Source organism: Gekko japonicus, unplaced genomic scaffold (genome assembly GCF_001447785.1).
Source record: "Gekko japonicus isolate JY-2015 unplaced genomic scaffold, Gekko_japonicus_V1.1 scaffold2130, whole genome shotgun sequence".
In the NCBI taxonomy this organism is placed as follows: domain Eukaryota; kingdom Metazoa; phylum Chordata; class Lepidosauria; order Squamata; family Gekkonidae; genus Gekko; species Gekko japonicus.
Window position 1 is genome coordinate 146,365 of NW_015169238.1, and position 20,064 is coordinate 166,428.

The window sequence follows — 20,064 nt, forward strand, 5'->3', positions numbered from 1 at the left end:
TGTGCCTTCACTTTCAACAAAGGAATGCCTGACATTCAGTCTGGGGTGTGTGTACAAAATAAGGAAATACTACTTTACATAGAGAGTGATTACAATGTGGAATTTGCTGCCAGAGAACGTAGTGATGGCCATAGGAATAAACAGCTTTAAAAGGGGTTAGTGTCAGTGGCTACTAGTTCTAGGCTGACCCTGCATTGAGCAGGGAGTTGGACTAGATGGCCTGTATGGCCCCTTCCAACTCTTATTCCATTTGTCTGAAGAAGTGTGCTTTGCACACACAAGCTTACACTTCGAATAAAACTTTGTTGGTCTTAAAGGTGCCCCTGGACTCATACTTCTTCTTAGGAATTAAAAGAATAAAGTACTGTGATAAAAGCTGCTGCCATTTCTCCACCAAAAACCTTTAGATTTCTTCCAGTGCAGAGTACTTGGTGCCACCTCAAATGTAGTAATTGACTTAGTACTTTTGCTCAAGGGCAACACATGCTATTCTTCAGTGCCTGTGAGAATAGTTATGGTAAATTATCAGTCCCACTGGGGCAAAATGAAAGTCTGAATAAGCTTTCAAAAGATTACAGGTTTTTGGCCCAAGTCTCTGTCTAAAGATTTTTGTAGAACAAAAACCTTTGTGTTAGCTGTATACCCTTAGACGTGGAAAATTGTGGGGATTATTGGTTCTCTATTTCATTGCTTTGCAGTATCATGCATGGCTCCGTGTTTGGCTTTTCAGTTCAATGGAGGAGAGCTTTTAGAGTAACTTACTGTGTTACTCTCCAAAAGATGACAGAACTGCAGTTGGAATGTTCCTAACTTAAAGTCTTCACTCTCCTACCATGACTTTGAACTGTCCTTGAGCTCCAGCCGTTCCAGGAAGCCACAGCCTCCCAATTGTTGGCTGCATCAGTTTCTGTTGTCCTGCAATCCAAGTATTTCACCTCAGAACTAATTTCAACACTCATCCAGAGCTACAAGTCCTAATTCAGTTCTTGTGTTGGCCTCAGTAGCTTCAGGTCCTCTTGTCTACGCTTCTAACCTCCACAATGGTATTTGCCTCATGTTAGATTTGACGTTTCCTACACTCCTTCCTTCCTGAGTACAACTGGACTGCTGAGGCTTTTGGCGTGATGCCACTGTAGAATGATGTTGTTATCCAGTGATCATACAATCATAGAGTTGGAAGGATCCATATAGGCCATCTAGTCCAACCCCTTGCTTAATGCAGGATTAGTCTAAAGCAGGGGTGGCCAAACTGTGGCTCAAGAGCAGCAATGTTGCTCCTGGCAGGGTGGCTGTGGAAGCAAAGGGAAGGCATGCCTCCCCGGTCGATCTTCCCTTCCCCAGCCAAAGTTCCCCTCCCTGGGTAGGCTTGAGGTGCGGGGGAGGAAAGAAAGAAAGCAACTTTAACTTTAGATGTGTTCTCAACGCCCCCCCCCCCCCAGCCTACAAATATAATTGGATAAATGTCATTATCAATATCTGTTCCTACCTCCTTTGTTTTGATTTTTGGCAGTCTCATTTAATGTTAATAAAAAGCAAATTTGCATATTTTCCAGTAAAAACGTGTGTAATATTTGTTCATGTCTTGCGGCTCTCCAACATCTAATATTTATTCGATGTGGCTCTTATGTTAAGCAAGTTTGGCCACCCCTGGCCTAACATCCAGCCACTGCTTGAAGACTGCCAATGAGGGGGAGCTCACCACCTCCCTAGGCAGCTGATTCCACTGCTGAACTACTGTAGATTTTTTTTTGTAATACCCAGCTGATATCTTTCCACCCGTAATTTAAACTTATTATTGCAATTCCTATCCTCTGCTGCCAACAGGAACAGCACCCTGCCCTCCTCTAAGTGACAGCCTCAAACAATCCATGTCTAACACTTGCAGATTCCACAAGAAGGGGGCAGAATAACTGGTACTTCATTAGGTTAGGAATTAAGGACTCAACAGCTATTTGTTTTACTTTTCCAAAAAGGCTATTTCAAGATTCTTCCACCTTCATCTGCTGTTTTTCTTTCTTTACTGTGGTGGCTCCATTCAAACCAATAGTTGCCATGTTTTTCCAATCTCTGAATCAGTATAATTTTGTGGGATGCAGCAGCGTTTCTTGTCCTCCTTAGTGATAGAACCCTACACAAATCTGCTGCTTGAGCTGAAAACAGTGGCCTGTTGTGCTTTACTTTAAGGATTCTTAGTGCAAGTTATGGCAAGTGACACAATGATAAAGCTTCATCTGAATCAGCAATGAGAGGTGGGATGCTGCCCTTTAAAATTTGGAATTGGGCTTTCTCCCAAAATAGGCATCATAATCCTGGGGTGAATAGTACCTGACAACAAAGTTTGAGTCCAGTGGCACCTTTAAGACCAACAAGGTTTTATTCAAGGTATAAGCTTTTGTGTGCACGCACACTTCTTCAGGTACCATGAAGTGTAAATCACCAGTTCATACATAAATGGAGCTGCGGTGGCTCAAGTGGTTAAGACGCTGAACTGCAGGCTGTGGAAGGTCAGTAGTTCAGCAATTCGAGACCCGGGTGCCGCATGATGGAGTGAGCTCCCATCTCTAGTTCCAGCTCCTGCCAACCTAGCAGTTCGAAAGCAAGAAATTGCAAGTAGATAAATAGGACCACTTCGGTGGGAAGGTAACAGCATTCCGTGCGCCTTGGTGTTTAGTCATGCTGGCCACATGACCACGGAAACGTCTTCGGACACCGCTGGCTCTTCGGCTTTGAAACGGAGATGAGCACCGCAACCCTAGAGTCGGATTCGACTGGCTTTCGAGCAAGGGCACCTTTATCTTTACCTTTTACATAAAGGTAGAGATTGAGCAGTAAATTAGCATACAGCATAATGAAGTTGTTTAAGAGATTAAAGGGCCAAACAGGAACAACAAGCTTAGTTTAACAACAAGAGAGCCAGTTTGGTGTAGTGGTTAAGTGCGCGGACTCTAATCTGGGAGAACCGGGTTTGATTCCCCACTCCTCCACTTGCACCTGGCTGGATGTCCTTGGGCAAGCCTTAACTCTTGCACAGCTGTTCTTGAAAAAGAGCAGTTTCTGTCAAGAGCTCTCTCAGCCCCACCTACCTCACAGGGTGCCTGTTGTACGGAGGGGAAGGGAAAGGAGTTTGTAAGCCGGTCTGAGACACCTTTGGGTAGTGAAGGGCGGGGTATAAATCCAATCTCTTCTTCTTATTATTTATATGGTTACCATTTGTTTGGGTTTAATTGGGGGGGCATAGTGAAGGAAATAAATATGTCAAAATTGGAGATTGATGGGCAGATGTATTCAGCATTCTTGTGGAAGTAATTAGAAGTTTTGGCCTACTGGCCTCATCAGGCTTGACTTCCAAAGTTTCTGAACCTTGCGAAAGAAAGTGCCTGTTCCCTTCCTCTCAGGCAGGACTTGATACCCACTTACTACTGCTTTGAGTATAGATTCCTGGGCCATCTTACTAAGGGATAAATTTAGAGAGATCTTTTCATTGCAAGAAAGCTTTTGATTGATGCATCCTATATTTGCAAGTGCAAATGCTTTTCCTTCAGAGCTGTGGTTCTTAGCCTGTTGGTCATAACTCTTGCAGGATGGTAATGAAGCCAGGAAAGAGGAAGAGGAAAAAGGAGGCTCTGTGTTTGCCTCTTCATAACGCGAGAGATGGCTATGAAGTACAGTTTGGTGCTCAGTAATATGATATGCGTACTAAACTGGAAAAATAAAATATAAACTGATGTGAGATTCCTGTCTATGCTCAAAATTTGATCAGTAAAATAGGCTGGGAAGGTTAAAGAAAGGGGGAACTGCTTATAAAGAGAGCCAGTTCTCAAAGTGCCTAGTAATCCAGTATGCACTTAGAGATTTTTATCCAGCAATCTTTGGGTTTTTTCCAAGTTAGCCTTCATAAATTGCCGATACAGAATATACAATTTAAGAGCAAAATAAAAACACAATCCACAGGTACACCTATAAAAAAATTATGTCCCTAGAATCCTTTGGCACAGCTTTAAAGCAGAGTGGAGAAACTTGGCCACCTTCTCAGTGATGTCAGAGGAGAAGTCATTCAGAAGTCTGTATCTTGAGTGTGTCAGAGCAGTCCATCATACTGCTTAAAGTAGGGTGTAAATATATATACCTTAGATCCACATACAGGTGACAATGCAGAAGAACATGAGTAATTGACTCAATACATTTTTGTTTGCAAGAGCAATGTCTGGCTGAATGAGATATCTTGTTAAATCTGCCATGTAAAATGGCTGAAGGCATAGCATTACATCTGGCCAGAGTAAACACTCTATGTTGTTGTGGAACCTGCAGGAAGATAAATATGAGGCCGTCATCCCTGTGTTAAGAGGTATTTCGAAACTCAAAGGGGAACAGATTTTATTGGCTAAACTGTATAACCTCTGGTGCTCAATGTCTAGCATCCTGTTTTTAATCTGTTGAAATGCAGCAACGGAGGGCAACATAGACAATGATTCCATAGAAGCAAGTACTTTTATTTTTTCTCCTCTATGTGTGCTGACCAATTTGACACATAAAGCTCAGAGAGTATGTGGTATACGAAGCTCCCAGATTCAAAGTTATAGTGTAGGCATAGCCAGTATTTGAATGTCTTTGTTTCATTAAATGTTGGGTTGCAGAGAAACCAAGCCTCCCTGGGTATTCCTTTGAGCATCCAAGTTTGGCCACTACATTCAGTATATGACTTTGCCATGAATTCGCTTCCATATCATAAGCTAGGGTTTAGAAACCTGGCAGTGGACAAAAGAGAATTTTCAACCACAGTTTAATAGGAACTCTATGGACTATAGCTGATATTGAGAGCAAAGACAACTCTGCTCTAACTATAACTGATGCTGTAGAATTAGGAACTGCTAATGCGGTGGGTCAAGTGGTTAAGACGCTGAACTGCAGGCTGTGGAAGGTTGGTAGTTCAGCAGTTCGAGACCCGAGTGTGCCGCATGACGGAGTGAGCTCCTGTCTCTAGTTCCAGCTCCTGCCAACCTAGCAGTTTGAAAGCAAGAAATTGCAAGTAGATAAATAGGTACCACTTCGGTGGGAAGGTAGCAGTGTTCCGTGCGCCTTTGTGTTTAGTCATGCCGGCCACATGACCACGGAAACATCTTCGGATAGTGCTGGCTCTTCGGCTTTGAAACGGAGATGAGCACCGCAACCCTAGAGTCGGACTTGATTGGCTCTCGAGCAAGGGAACCTTTACCTTAATAACATGCGAGCAAGTTTATTTTGAATAACTTCTAGTGGCTGTAAATTTCCAAACCTCCAAATTGTAGCTCCATACAACAACTGAGGAAATACTTCTGTTCTGTAAATTTCCAATATTAGGAGCACCAAACATATTATTGCTTCAGACGGTTCTCCATGGGCAGTAGGCAGGGTTCTGTTTCTGCAGCCTTAGTGTGAGAATACCTGGCTTTCCTCAAGAATCACAGTGAATCTTGGTCCTTCATCAAAATGCATGCAATTTTCTTAGCTTTCTGTCCCTCCTTGGATGAGAAATTCCGTGCCATACTTCGCTAGGAAATTTTGTCAGAGGACTGGCTAATCTGCTCCTTCGTTCTCTACTCAGAATCTCTTAGAGGAGCTTGCTTTGGTTCTGGACAGCGTTGAGTGACATGCCATTTCTTTTGGCTCATATTTCAGGTGATTCCACTATTGGCTGCAATGTCCATGAGCTGCATTAGTGAATTGGCAGTTCAGAGCATTTCCGCCCCCTTATTTGTAAAAGTCAAAAGTGTACATTCACCTTACCGTCTCAAGACCAGGATTATTTCCTAAACTACCTATTCCTGCATATTGTTCTAGTATTTTTTGTGTCTTTGACTCTGTAAGTGAAAAGATTCTCTTGATTTGAGAAGTGCTTGAGTTCCTTTTGGGTTAAATAATCCCACAAATCCTTCAGTCTCTTCATATGCTTATTACTGACTGAATCCCCTTGTTGGTTTTTATGCTTATGGTTATTCAACCAAAAGTAACCCTGTCTTTACTGACTGAATCCCCTTGTTGGTTTTTAAAAGTGTTTCCTGTAGCAGTGACCTCCAGAACAGGCAGTGTCTCAGTCTGCCTTTTGTATACTCCACTAGGTCTATATCTGTGTCTACAGTTTCTGCTGTAGGCAGATAGATTGCTGACATTTGCAGAGCAGTGGTGCAGTCCTTCCCATGTACTTGTGAAGCATTAAGAATTACATTTACTACCATGGAGATCTGTGACTTTCAGGAGAGCAGTGCTCAACTGTTTCTTCACCTGATCATTTCCTCTTCCCACTTCCTGATACATAGGTTCACTGATCCACAATGCACAAGATGGCCCAAAACTTACAAAAGAAGAATAGAGTTGTTACTTATAATTTGTGTGGGTCACGTCTTATCCTCTATCTAAACAGTAGGACTCTGTCCATAGGCCATAACTTCTTCTTAGTAAGACTTATCTTGGTCATACCGACTCTTGTCTTTCAGTGGTGGTCACACCTGAGCAAGAACACTCTGTTTCCCATTATGCATTATGTCTGAGTAAAATGAAATTAGTATCAGCACATGCTAAATATGCAAAACTAATAAACATGTTACTAGTGCAACCACAAGAACAGGTTTGCTGATATCTATAACCTATGGCTATTTTAACTGAACAGGAAGAGGAGATATTTTCTTGCCATAAATTTGTGTCAGAAAGAGGAACACCATTAACATGTAACGTGTCATATAAGGCAGCAAATTTACTGCAACAAGAGCAGTGTTAACATTAACTGTGTGGAATGGCCAATTACCCATGCAGCAACATATTAGTGTCCTCTTTTTCTCTGCAGAGAAGACTTCAGTGTATACAACACTGTGGCTTGGTGCAGAGGAGGCAGACTCTTAGCATGCTATATATTTCAGGCCAGATAAAAAGGCAGATCAAACCCAAAGTCTGTTGGGCCTCCTTCCCAAATATAGCCTTGGTGCTTCCTGCTACCAGCTTGCTGTTCCCACTACAGGGACTGTACTTATTGGGTTGCTCAGACATGTCCTCCTCCGAGCTTCTTTTTATTTGTTGAGTACTGGAGAGGGTGGATGAACCTGGGCCCCTGTATGGATTATACAGAACTCATATGTAGCTGGCATCTTCTGCCTCTCCAACTCTCAAATAGCCCCTGGTTTTGAGATAACAGGAATGTCTGCTGTACATGCACTGAACTAGATAGATCCGTCACTAGGAGTGGGTAAGGAGCACTAGTGGAGCCAGTGTGGTGGAGTGGTTAGAGTGGAAATGGAGAAATTTGGATTCAGATCCCCATAGAACTGTAAAGCTAACTTGGGTAAGTCACTGTCTTCTGGCCTAGCCCATCTCACAGGGAGGCTATGAGGTATAAATCGGAGGAGGGGATAGCTTGCAGAGCTCCTCAAGCTTCTTAGAGGAAAGAGCGATAAAAATGTAAAATCTGGATGAAAAATACAAAAGAGCAGCAGAGGAGGTGAGTAGCTATCCCTGTAATAATTACTTGCAGGGCTCTTTGAAATCTGGTGCTAGATGGCTCAAACAATCATTGCAATGCAGCAGAAGCTATGCTTTTGAGTGGAGGCAAGAATGACTTTTATTTGAGGCATTAAGTTGTCTGTGGCCCCGGTCACATGAAAGCTTTTGGGCCGGGAAAGGGACGGATCGGGGGCTCAGCAAATGGGCGCGATCTCACCACAACATCTGGGAAACGGTGCGCACCCGTCTCCGATCCGGCCCTTCCGGCCGAAAATCCGCTGTTTAAATAAAACACCTCCCGAGCAGGACTTACCAGAGACGCCGCAGCAAGCGCGGCCGTCGGATCGCCCAAGCGTCCGTCTTCTGGAGCAATTGAGCCTGCTCCGCTCGGTGGCTTCCTCCCTGGCATCTGATCGTGCTGGGGAGCAACGGTGCAGCGGCTCAGGGGATCAATGTGATCCCACCGCCGCGTGTTTCTTTTGGTGCGGCTCTGAATAGCCGCACTTTGCTTGTGTTTTTTTCTGCTGTGTGGCAGGGACCTGTATGTCCTAATCAGTGGTCCTTTGCTGTTGAGTTTATGAGCATCAATGATAAAAAAGTTTGTCTGCTAATCTTGAGGTAATTAAAAAAAACTTTATTTTTAGGTCAAAGAAACATGTGAGTGATCACTGTTGAGATGGTTGCTTGCATATTGCACAACGTGCTCTTGAGAACAGTTGTTTATAGAAATAGTGGTCATTTTGTGTCATAATTAAGTTGTGATGGAGTACCAATGTATAGCGAAAATTAAGGGTGCGCCTCTGTTTCTGGTTGGTGGAAGTTCTTCAAGCTTAATTTAAGTTTGCAACAGTGTATTTGAAAAGGAAGCACCTTTCCCCTCATTAGCATCTGGGATGACCACTTTCAGAAACAGGATACCAAAATAGATAGCCAGCTGTTAACTGGTATTATAGTAAGCTGGGTTCCTACTGAGTCAGCAGCTTCACAATGACTTGCAAGATATTTCCTTAGGTTTGGCTTTTTCCCAAGCAAAGCTTTTCATTGCTTAAAGTGTGGGACAACCTGAGGCCAAGCTCCCAGCTTCAGGGAGGAAAACATTACTCTGAAAGAGACATCCAGAAATACAGCAGACATTTGAACACTACTACTTTGACAAAGATATCCCTTAGTCGATAGACGCCACCCATAAATCTTCCTAAAATGTGTGTTTCCTATTCTGATCTCTACTACAGATTTTCTTTTTTATAACACCTCCCCCCCCCCCCACTTAATACAAAGTGTGAACTTTTTAACATTGGGATTATTCTTTGGTTTAAATCTTTTCACTGCATAAAATAAGCTTTGGATGCTTATTTAGATGTTCACTGAAATATTTAAATGTTCAGTGAAACAGTGTGGAGAACAGTAATTGTGATGTACTAAAGAATTAATCCATTTAGTCATGGGAAGCCTTACTGGGCCTTTTCTTTCTGTGCACATGAATTGTAGTATAAGTTAGTGCATACTTAGAAGTGTTGAATGTAAACTTTTAAAACATAAACAGTTCTGTGCTTGCTTATATGATATCTGGCTGGGTTTTGCAAAAGAAGAACTTATATGTGGCAATGTTTTTAATCATTGCTAACTTAAGTATTCTGATGCTTTTTGTTCATTCTCTAGAGGGACTGTTGCATTTCAGGGATTGCTTTTGAAAAGGGTTTGCATATATGTTCTAGAACCTCTGTTAAATGTGGCTTTTAAAAAATTGCTTTTTTGCCCTGTTAGTTCATTTTGGGGGGAAATACATGCCCCATACTTAGTTCATTTGGTAGGCTATTTACTACATTTCATTTCCTCAGGTAAGACCAAAGAGGGCATCACCAAGTCTGTGTTCCCAAGACCTTTCTCCTAAGACTCTCAAACAAACCCTTTTCTTAAGATAGGGTTTCTGTATAAATCAAAATACAACTGAGTATTGGTTATGTTCAAGTTATTTGGGTAGTACAGCAAGGAAAGCCTTGAATATTAAGCTGGAAGAGCTATGGAAAGTTGTTTCCATAGTTATTGGGGTTCAAAAGCTTGGTTTGCAAAATTTAGTATACAAATGGGAACCTGCAATAGTGGGAACCCCTCTCTCCACTATTTCCACTTTTCCTTTCCTGAAAGTCCCCATAGTATCTCCTCTTTCCTCCCGTTTCCTTCTTGGGTTGCCAACCTCTGGGTAGTGGCTGGAGATCTCCTGGAATCACAGCAGATCTCCCAACTATAGAAATCAGTTCCCTTTAGGATTGCCAGATCAGGGTGGGAAATCTCTGGAGATTTGGACGTGAAGCCTTGGGAGAGCGAGGTTTGAGGAGTTAAGCAACCTCAGCATGGTATAATGCCATAAAGTCCACCCTCCAAAGTAGCCATGTTCTCCATGGGAACTGATCTCTGTCATCTGGAAAGCACACATGAAGCTGCCTTATACTGAATCAGACAATTGGACCATCAATGTCAGTACTGTCTCCTCAGACTGGTAGTGGCTCTCCAGGGTCTTAGGCAGAGGTCTTCCACCTCACCAACTGCCTGGTCCTTTTGATTGGAGATGCCAGGGATTGAACCTAGGACCTTCTGCATGACAAGCAGATGCTCTACCACTGAGCCACAGCCCCTCCCTTCAATTGTAATTCTAGTGATCTCCAGCCACCACCTGGAGGTTATGGAAAAGTATATGACACTGTGTATAATAGATGTATGCTTAAGGTAGATCTACTTTGTGCTTTTTTAAAAAAATTCTATACTGTTATATAAATATTGGTGTCAATTCTTACCAAACATAGGTTTCACCCAAACAATACATCAAAGTACAGGTTTACACTATGTTCAAACAGTCAAACAGTTCCTTGTCAGTTTCACAATCACTAGTCCCACCAGACTCTAGTAATTTACCCGTATTGAATACAATCTTTTTCAAGGACTGTGATGTACGTACAGGACATAAGATGCAATAATTTCTCTTTGTGAGTCATGGGACTCTAGTAATTTACCCGTATTGAGTACAGTCTTTTTCAAGGACCCTGATGTACATACAGGACATAAGGTGCAATAATTTCTCTTTGTGAGTATAAAACTCTTAAAGTAGCAGCATATTTTCTAGGGTCCCATTGGAACTGAAACAAACAAAAATATTAATGTATCAATAGAATTTCATTCATCCTTATTTATATTACAATTATTAAAAAAGCTCACTTACCCCTTGCAGCAAACCTATCTATGAGAACATATCTCTCAAGTTCTATCAGGCAGCCACAAATTTGGGGTTTTGCTTAGTCTATTTCATTCCAAACCTCATAGCAGCTGTGTCAAAAACACCTTTCTTTAAAAGTGACCATGTGTTTTATCATCCTTGTTCCAGTACAAAATTCATGGAATAAACATTTTCTTGTGGCTCCATCCATATTAAAATCCTGCATTTAGAGCCATCATAACCCTTCTGAAAATGTTTTCAAGTGTCCATGCTTATTTTTCAACAATGCAGACAGTCCAATAACCAATAAAACATTCCCATGGGGCTTCATTCTCATTAAAATCCTGCAATTTAGAATAATCACAACACTTCTAACAAAGTTTTAAAGTATCCATGCTTATTTAACAACAATGTCCCAATACAAAAATTCATAGCACCAGTATGGTTAAACCAATAGAACATTCCCTTGGTGCTTCATCCTCATTAAGATCCTGCAGTTTAGAGCAGTCATGACATTTGTTTTGAAAGACTCTATGCTTATTTCGCAACAGTGTCCCAATGCAGACAGTCATAGCGCTGGTATGGTTTAACCAATGAAACAAGAGAGGTCCATTTCTTGATTCAGCCCATTTGGGACCATCGTGTCCAATCTATGTATCCAGTAGCATTCTTTTTGTGTCAGTAATCTATTAATAGCCACATGTTGATATTTAGCAGCTTGATATTTATAAATAACAAAAAAGTGTAAATCATCCAGAGAATGCTGCTTCTGTAACCAGTGTTCCACAAATGGAGCTTCCCTAATTTGGTTCTTAATTCTGGAGCGATGTTCCATAATTCTGATTTGAATTGGTTAGCTGTTTTTGCCCACATAAAAAAAATTGCATGCACATGTTAAGACATAAATACAGTTCTTACTATTACAATTAGAGATATGTCTCAGTTGGTATGGTGATTTCAGTAGTGGGTGGGCAAACTCCCGAAGTTCTAAGCTTAGATGGCAAATGGAGCAATTATTACATCTAAAATGACCCACAGTTGAATGTAAATCCCATTGGTATGTATCAATAGCTGCTCTAATAATGCAGTCACATATACTCAATCCCCTTTTAAATTCTAGTGATCTCCAGCTACCACCTGGAGGTTGGCACCTCTAGTTCCCCTGTAGGAAATGGGTGCTTTGGAGGATGGAGTCTATGGCATTATACCCCTTTGAGGTCCCTCCCCTCAAACCCCAGGCTTCCTCCAGAAAAAATGCTAGGAATTTCCTAACCTCTTCCCCTCCTCTTGGCACTCATCATATCCTCTCCCTGCCTCATTCTCAGCCATTCACCAACTTACCTTTTATCTACTTCCCAGCATCAGCTATATTTATTCTTTATTTATTTCATTTATACCCCACCTTTCTCCACACTGGGGACCAAAGCAGCTTATATTATTCTCTTCTTTTTATCTACACAACAACCCTGTGAGGTAGGTTAGGCTGAAAGTATGTGACTGGTCCATAATCACCTAGTCAGTTTCCACAGCAAGATGGGGATCTGAACTTGGGTCTCGCAGACCCTATTCTGAAGCTCTAACTGCTACACCACACTGGCTTTCATAAGGTAGCTGTTGTTGAACAGTGCCAAGCAGCCAGGCCTACTTCAGTCATGTAAGTCAGGTGGCATCAAGTCACCCAGAGGTTGCTGTCAGCCACTAGGGTTGCCAGCCTCCAGGTGGGACCTGGAGATCCTCCAGAATTACAACTGCACTCCAGGCACCTGTCCCCCTGGAGAATATGGCTTCTTTGGAGGATGGACTCTCTGGCATTATATCATTCTGAGGCCTTTCCCCTCCCCAACCCCAGCACTCCTCAGACTTCATCACAAAATCTCCAGAAATTCCCTAGCCTGAAGCTGGCAACCCTAGCCAGGCCTGGCCGCCATGAATTCTCCCTCAAAGCTCAAAATAGGTCTGGAAGACCCCCCAGCTTGGAATGCCTTGCAACAGCCACTGAGGGAATCTTTTGCTTAAAGCTACATGTGCTTCTTTTATCACTTATCGAATTTTTAAGCTGCCCAGTATATTTGTTTTAGATTTCACATTTTTCTGCAAATCTAAGGCCCTATTCAGGTTTGTAGAAATATCTGTCTTGCCCATTCACAGCTCCAGTTGCTGAACTGAAGTATCCAAAGATATCCTGACTTTACTATTAGAATGTAAGATACCTAATTTAAAGACTAACGTCAGTAATTATAAGAATGGTTATCTAGCATCCCAATTTTCAAGCTGTCTGCTCTAGGAATGAATACATAGAAACTTTTCCATTCATGACACCCCAGTGTGCCTGGTCCACAAATGTTGATTGACCGTGGTAAAAAAAGGGTGGTGGTGGTGGGAAACTGAACCTAAAACCTAGAATCCAGAACCTAAAAAAGGTTAGTCAAATGCTAAAGAGGGTCAACAATAAAGGCTTAATATATGAAATCTATAAAAAAAGGGGCCCAATTACACCTCAGTTACAAATAACAAATTATAACACACAAGGGCTGATAGATTCGACCTGACGCGTTTCGGCCTGCATAGGCCTTCTTCAGAGGTCAAGTATAATGAGGAACATATTACAAAACCTGGCTACTTGATGAGTAATCTTGGGACGTTTGTCAATTAAAAGAAATCCAAGTGATGCTCTGTAATGCATTTACATATTCAGGGAAGAGTTCTGGAGCAGTCTGATGCAGAAAGCTGCTTTTGCCAAAATCCTTCCTTCTTCACAAGTATTTATGGCATCGAATTGTCTCTGGTTTTGTATTGGACCATCAGAGACTCAATGTCAGGCCTTGGACAAATAATTTTCTCTCAGCCTTGGCTTCTAATCTGTATAGAGGATTTAATGGTAAGTCATTGATTTATTGTGGGTACAGGCTTCCGACCACATACCACTTTGCCATGACCTGGGTTAAGGTGGAAAGAGTATAGTAGGAAAAAGCTGAGAAGATGGGGCTCTAATAATCACCACTTTTTTTGTGAGCATCAGCTGCCATTGTTAGTCCCTATTTATATTATTTGTTTACTTTATTTATACCCTCCCTTTCTCCCCAGTGGGGACGCAAAGCAGCTAGACCTAGATGTGTTTGTAATCCATGTTAAAAGCACATACTGCACTCAGTGCAGTTTCAAGCTTATATCTGTAGCACCATGTATGCATTTTTGAAATGATCCTACATTTCTGATTCTATTACTTGAATTCAACATCAGGGCCAATACTCTGTTGGTTTATTGAACTACATAGTGAGTTGGGATTCAAGACAAGTGTGGAGGAAATAGGAAGTATGAGGCCCAAATGTTTTTTTAAAAATTCCATATGTATTTATGCCCCATGCAAAGTCACTGTTAAGATGCTGCTTAACGTAAATGCCCTAATTATTTACTTCATTTATACCCCACCCGTCTCCCTAATGGGGACCCAAAGCAGTTTACATAATTTTTCATTAAACATCACAGAGCACAAATTTAGAGTGTGTTGTGACAATATTTTTCTTTTCTAGCATGTGATTACTTTAGCATTTGTAAGGTTTTAATTATCAGAACTTGAGCTGATGTGGATTTTTCCCTGTCATGTTTTTTTTTTAATATGCCCAAGACAAAAATGTAATTGAAGTCAACATCTTGGAGCAATTCGTTACACAATTTGGAATCATAATCTGTTTTTATCCACTGCTGATGTTCAGAATGCAGCTGAAACAGATAAATTCTGAAGCCCCAGATGGTGGCTTTCTAATTCTCATAGGAATTCACATATTTCAGAAAGTCCTTATCTCTTCACACCTGATGTTGTGGTTGTGTCTGTTTTTAGGTGGGAAAATACAGATGTTGTGTAGAAGATTCACTTCCTCTGAGTATAAAAAAATTACAGGGCAATTAAATATAGTAAAACGAAAATACATGTTTGGTGACAGAAGATTCTGAAGAGCAGCTGTTGCTGGTGGAGGTGGGATGGATTCAAGTATTTTACTTAAGAGTAAATCATCATTAGTAAATTGTGTGTAGAAAGTGAGAGCATATAATGTATTTATTTTTTTGCTAAGAATTCATTTCGGAATTATAGATTTTCTTGGTGCATGGGTCATCAGCTGCGTATCAAGAACAAGAATATATGGGACACAAGTGCTCAAATCTTTCCCCTTATGGGGTGGAAAAGCAGTTGATGGCTTTTGAGTGGTGATAGGAAAGAAAGCAAGATGACTAAGTATCCTCTCCATTCCTCATAATGGCAGCCTCCTATGGCTGCTTTTCCTTGAAAATAAGATGTGACATGTACATGCATCTGGAATGTAAAGGCTAGTTTGACTTCCAGTATTTATGAATATCTTCTTCTTTGCTTGAGGATATGTAGGCTAACTAGAACACTTGTATGTGATAGTTCCAATGATGATCACAATCAACTAAAGGGAGTTCCATTTTGCATTATAGGGTTTTTTCCTGTTTTGTGTATCCCAGAGTCTTATTTCTGTTTGTATATTACTGAATAAGTTACCTAAGCTGAAATTAAAGGCAGGTGCTTGGTTGCCTGAACATATAAAAACATTGATTCTTCTGTCTAGGAATGGGAATTAAAAAAAAGAAACAAAACCTGACCGGATACACACGTGTTCTGGTGGAAGCAACAATCAGAATAATAATTGGCTTATGGTCAAATTAGTGCTGGGGATTTTGGTGCTTCCTTCATTTTTGTGACTTTTAACCCTGCAGTCAAACTATATTTTTGGTGTTTCATTAATTGCTTTTAAAATATATATTTAAAATTCAAAACCTGCTTTGTAGGAACGAATAGTTTTCATAGGAGTAGCTGTGAAAACTGTTCAAGTAATTCTGTTAAGGTTTTATTGTAGAGCTTTTACCCATATCAGACAGCACACGCAGCTTGGTGTGCTGTTGCATTAAAGTGTTGTTTAATGCAGGCAGACTCAGGCAAACTGTTAAACCTGGTAGTGCAAATTAATGTGAGAATGTGAATCCCCCCCCCCAGCATTCACAGAGGGATATACTAAGCATAATAGGAATGGCCCATGAGTTGGCTTCCCATCACCCATTATAATCCGCATTGCATTTTAAAAGTTTTTAAAGCAATGTTATAGAGAAATAGTATATTATGATATAGTTATTTACACAAATAAAGAAATATGCATTTTCCATTATATTCTAGTCAATATTAATACTTTATATGGATTATTTCTGTTCTAGAATTTGACGAATTGTAAGGTCATTTTACTGGTTAACAAGATATTCTGTATACTTCACAACCATTACTGTATTACCTGCATTTTCTCCTGGTTTCTGATATCTAGCAAAACCGGGGCAGCAATTAACTGGCTTTTTAAAATCAAGACCATATGCTTATTCTTAAAACAAATTTAATCATGTACCCCAAAAGAAAAGGCACAGGTTTATCACTGTCAACATTTTCTGCAGAGTTCTGATTATGTTCTTCCAATAATATTTTGTGTAATAACAGTAGTTCTTGTCAGCTGTTCTTTCTGCTTTCTTAATATGATTATATTGTTTTAGAGTCTGACAGTTTGTATCATTGCTAATGGCAGATAATGAGTTCAGGAAAGTTCTTTCATTAGACAATCCACCCTGCCAAAAAGTCATTAAAGAATAGAATAGACTCTTGGGTCAGAGTCTGTGACTCACAGTAGTAACCTTGTGTGAGCCATGGTGTTGGAACCAGCCACGGGCTCAAGATCAACTGCTTCAAGGGTGTGTTGGGAGCCCATTGAGTTGTATATCTTTATTTAAACTGTACTTCATTTTATGTATTTCATTTTGTGAAGTACCTTGAGTCCCCAGATTGGGAGAAAAAAGTTAAACTAAAGAAGTGGGGGAGAGGGACCCTCACTAAAGGGAGCAAGAAAATTGAAGAGAGGAGAAAATAGGTGGGTTGGAATTTATATTCCCCCAGTCTCAGCAAGGGAAACTCACACTCCCTTGGTTAAATCTTTATTTAAGTAACATTTGTTCCACCTACTCTCTCCTAAATGTAATCTCAAATAGATTTAAATAGTAAATTCTTTTCATATAAAACACAAATACTCCAGAGATGAAACCTATGCCAGATGGCTTTTTGTACAAATTCGGACTTAAATTGGCAGCTGCTTGCCTTTGGACAGAAGTTTGAAATCATGTTGGATCTTCGTCATGGTCTCTGCATCACACCCTGTGTTGATCCAATCAGTGTTGTGCAAAGCTCTCAAAGGGATTTTCCCGCCTCCACCCCAGGCATGTGCAGGAACCCCCACCGCGCATGCCCCAAGGGGTGGGGCACGAACATCCCACCAGTTCTCTTCTGATTGCCACACTGTGAACAGCTCGTTTACTGGACACTGAGATTCACCTCAGCTCTTCAGGATTCTTCCCCCCCCGCCTTGTTGTTTCCCCCCCTCTCATTACTCTCTGGACTTTTTCTCTTTTAAAAAAAAGGACCTTTGGACTTTTCTTGGCCTTGGGCCTTCCCTTACCCCTTTTTTCCTCGCTACCTCCTTTTTTCTTTAGCTGCCTGTTTATGGCTAAAAGGTGGGTTTTTTTCAAAAGGTGCACCAACTGCAGTAGCAAATCAGCTCTGCTAGATGGCCACACTCTCTGTGTCCTCTGCCTTGGCGAGGCCCATTGACCAGACACTTGCCCACACTGTGCAAAGTTTTCGAATCAAACTCAAAGAAATCGAGTGGCTCGTCTGTGTGTGGCTGTTCTAGAGTCAGCTCTTACCCCTTCCACCGTGTCCTCCATGGGAACTTTTGCAGAGATGGCGTCTGATACACCTCCAAGACCTTCCACTTCGACAGCCCTGACTCCATTGGAATCAGCCTCCACTATCGGTCTGTCAGCATTGAAGCAATCAATACTGATCCCTCAGTCCACTTCTTCCACTCCTGCGGAGAAAAAGAAAAAGGAGAAATCGGACAAGTGTTATAAGAGCTCAGCTAAGGGTACCCACAAATCCCTTAAAACGAGCACTACAGCTGATGCAGTGGGCCCTGCGCAAAGTTTGCAAGCACAACCCATCACTGTGGGGACTCCGACCTCAGATGTGCCAACGATTCTGCCAACACTGCCTATAGAGCTTCTGGACTCTTCAGTTTGGCAATTGAACCCCCCGATGTTGGAACCCCTTTCTGAAACTCAGCCTTATTCAATATTGGCCTCTGATGTCGATGAGGTTCTAGTTAGATATTCGCCACATAGAGCGCGGTCACAATGGCTGATGTCATTGTTTTGGAGAAGGTGTCCTTTGAGAGCTTTGCATAACACCGATCAGATCAGTGCAGGCGCACTGAGTTCCCATAGGTGTGAATGCACAGATGACCACTCAAAGATCATCAGTTACAGGTAAGCAACCCTTTTTTTTTTTTTTTACTCATGTTTTGTGTTGCCTCCTTTCTTTGAAGCTTTGGATAGTTATGATTTGGCCATATGTTTACAAACAGCAAGCATCTTTTATGTAGTATTGTCAACCCATTTGATTAGTCTTATTTCATGTCTGCTGACAGTAGAGATTGTCATACACTTTTATATCATAACAAGCAGCTTTCATTAGAGTAGAATGTTTGAAAAAATGGTCTGTGGATTCAAGACATTACCCTACTATAGCAGAGCTGTTAGAACATAAGAGAAGCCAATGTGGGGTCAGGCCAATGACCCATCCAGTCCAATACTCTGTCACACAGGGGCTAAAAATACCAGGTGCCATCAGGAGGTTCACCAGTGGGGCCAGGACACTAGAAGCCCTCCCACTGTTGCCCCCCTCCCCCAAGCACCAAGAATACTGAGCCTCACTTGCCCCAGACTGAGAATTCCTGTCTATACTTTCTGGCTAATGGCCACTGAAGGACCTCTGCTCCATGTTGTTGTTGTTGTTCAGTTGCACAGTCGAGTCCGACTCTTCACGACACCATGGACAAGATCTCGCCAGGCCCTCCTGTTTTCCACCGTCCTCTGAAGTTGGCTCAATTTCATGTTCGTTGCATCTATGACACTGTCTAACCATCTCATCCTTTGCTGTCCCCGTCTTCTTTGACCTTCAATCTTTCCCAGCATCAGGGTCTTCTCCAGTGAGTGCTCCCTTCTCATTTGGTGGCCAAAGTATTTGAGCTTCAGTTTCATTATCTGGCCTTCCAGGGAACAGTCAGGGTTGATTTCTTTTAGGATTGACTGATTTGATCTTCTTGCAGTCCAAGGGACTCTCAAGAGTCTTCTCCAGCACCATAGTTCAAAAGGATCTATTCTTCAGCGCTCGGCCTTCCTTATAGTCCAACTCTCACAGCCATACATGACTACTGGGAATACCATTGCTTTAACCATGCGGACTTTTGTTGGCAGGGTGATGTCTCTACTTTTTATCATGCTGTTTAGGTTTGCCATCGCTTTCCTCCCAAGGAGCAGGCGTCTTTTAATTTCATGGCTGCTGTCACAGTCTGCAGTGATCTGCTCCATATGTTTATCCAATTCCTTCTTGAAGCTGTCTAAGCCTGTAGCCGCCACCGCCTCCTGTGGCAGTGAATTCCTCCCTCATTCGCTTGAGGCCTGCACAGAAGCAACCTTAGAACATTCTAAAACTCTGGTTAGCCCTTCCCTGGGGGAGATAATTGTCTCTGTATATGCCTTGGGAGCAGGGTAAGTTCCTTTCCACTCTTCTGTGCTAGTAATGGCACTGAAAATGTTAGTTTCAGATTTTTATCCTCAGTGTTCCTCTGTCAGCTTTAGCCATTTTTTTTTTGGTAAAATCTTTTTTTTCTTTTGTATATAGTAACTAGACAATGTCTGCAATTTTTTTCTTTTGGATTTCTCCACATCTTTTTTCCTCTAGTGCTGTGGCTCACTTTTAAACATTGCTGCACTTGTCAGAGCAAGCTTCCCATCTTCACACATTCAAAGTTGAGTCATGTTCATTGTCTTAAGTTTACCAGTGAAGTTCATAGAAGTTTTTCTCATCTCTGGTCTGTGCTTTGGGGAAAACATGTTGGTACTCATAACCAAGGCCCAACCTGCTACTTTGACTGGCCTTGTTTCCACACAGACAGTTGGTGGCTGCATTTGCTGCTTTAACAATGGATCATGCTGAAGGCAGAGGTACAGTAGTGAAGTTGCTGAAGCGTACATTACTATAGCTTAGATGTTTTCCAGCAAGGGCTGAGGGCAAACTGAGGCCTTAGAAACACTTGCAAGAAAGTGGAGATGCCAGGCTCACCCTTCCAGGAGCAGCTAGTATTTCTTAAAGGTGCACCTGATTATGGCAGTGAGTATTGTGATAGTGTTGGGGTGGTTCTTGGCTTTGTGAGGCTTGAGACAGTTGGGGAGAGACCTCAAGTGCTGCTGTGGACTCTGGGATGGAGGTACGACTAAGCCTC

The 20,064-nt window shown here is 41.7% G+C and overlaps 1 protein-coding gene and 1 non-coding gene across 3 annotated transcripts in view; one reads left to right on the plus strand and one right to left on the minus strand.

Moving 5' to 3' along the window:
- The window catches only part of ZCCHC7 (zinc finger, CCHC domain containing 7), a 227,055-nt gene that overhangs the window by 80,658 nt on the left and 126,333 nt on the right, over positions 1–20,064 (plus strand). The window lies entirely within an intron of this gene.
- On the minus strand, positions 10,029–10,100 carry TRNAD-GUC. The gene has a single exon. It is a non-coding gene; the product is annotated as a tRNA-Asp (tRNA).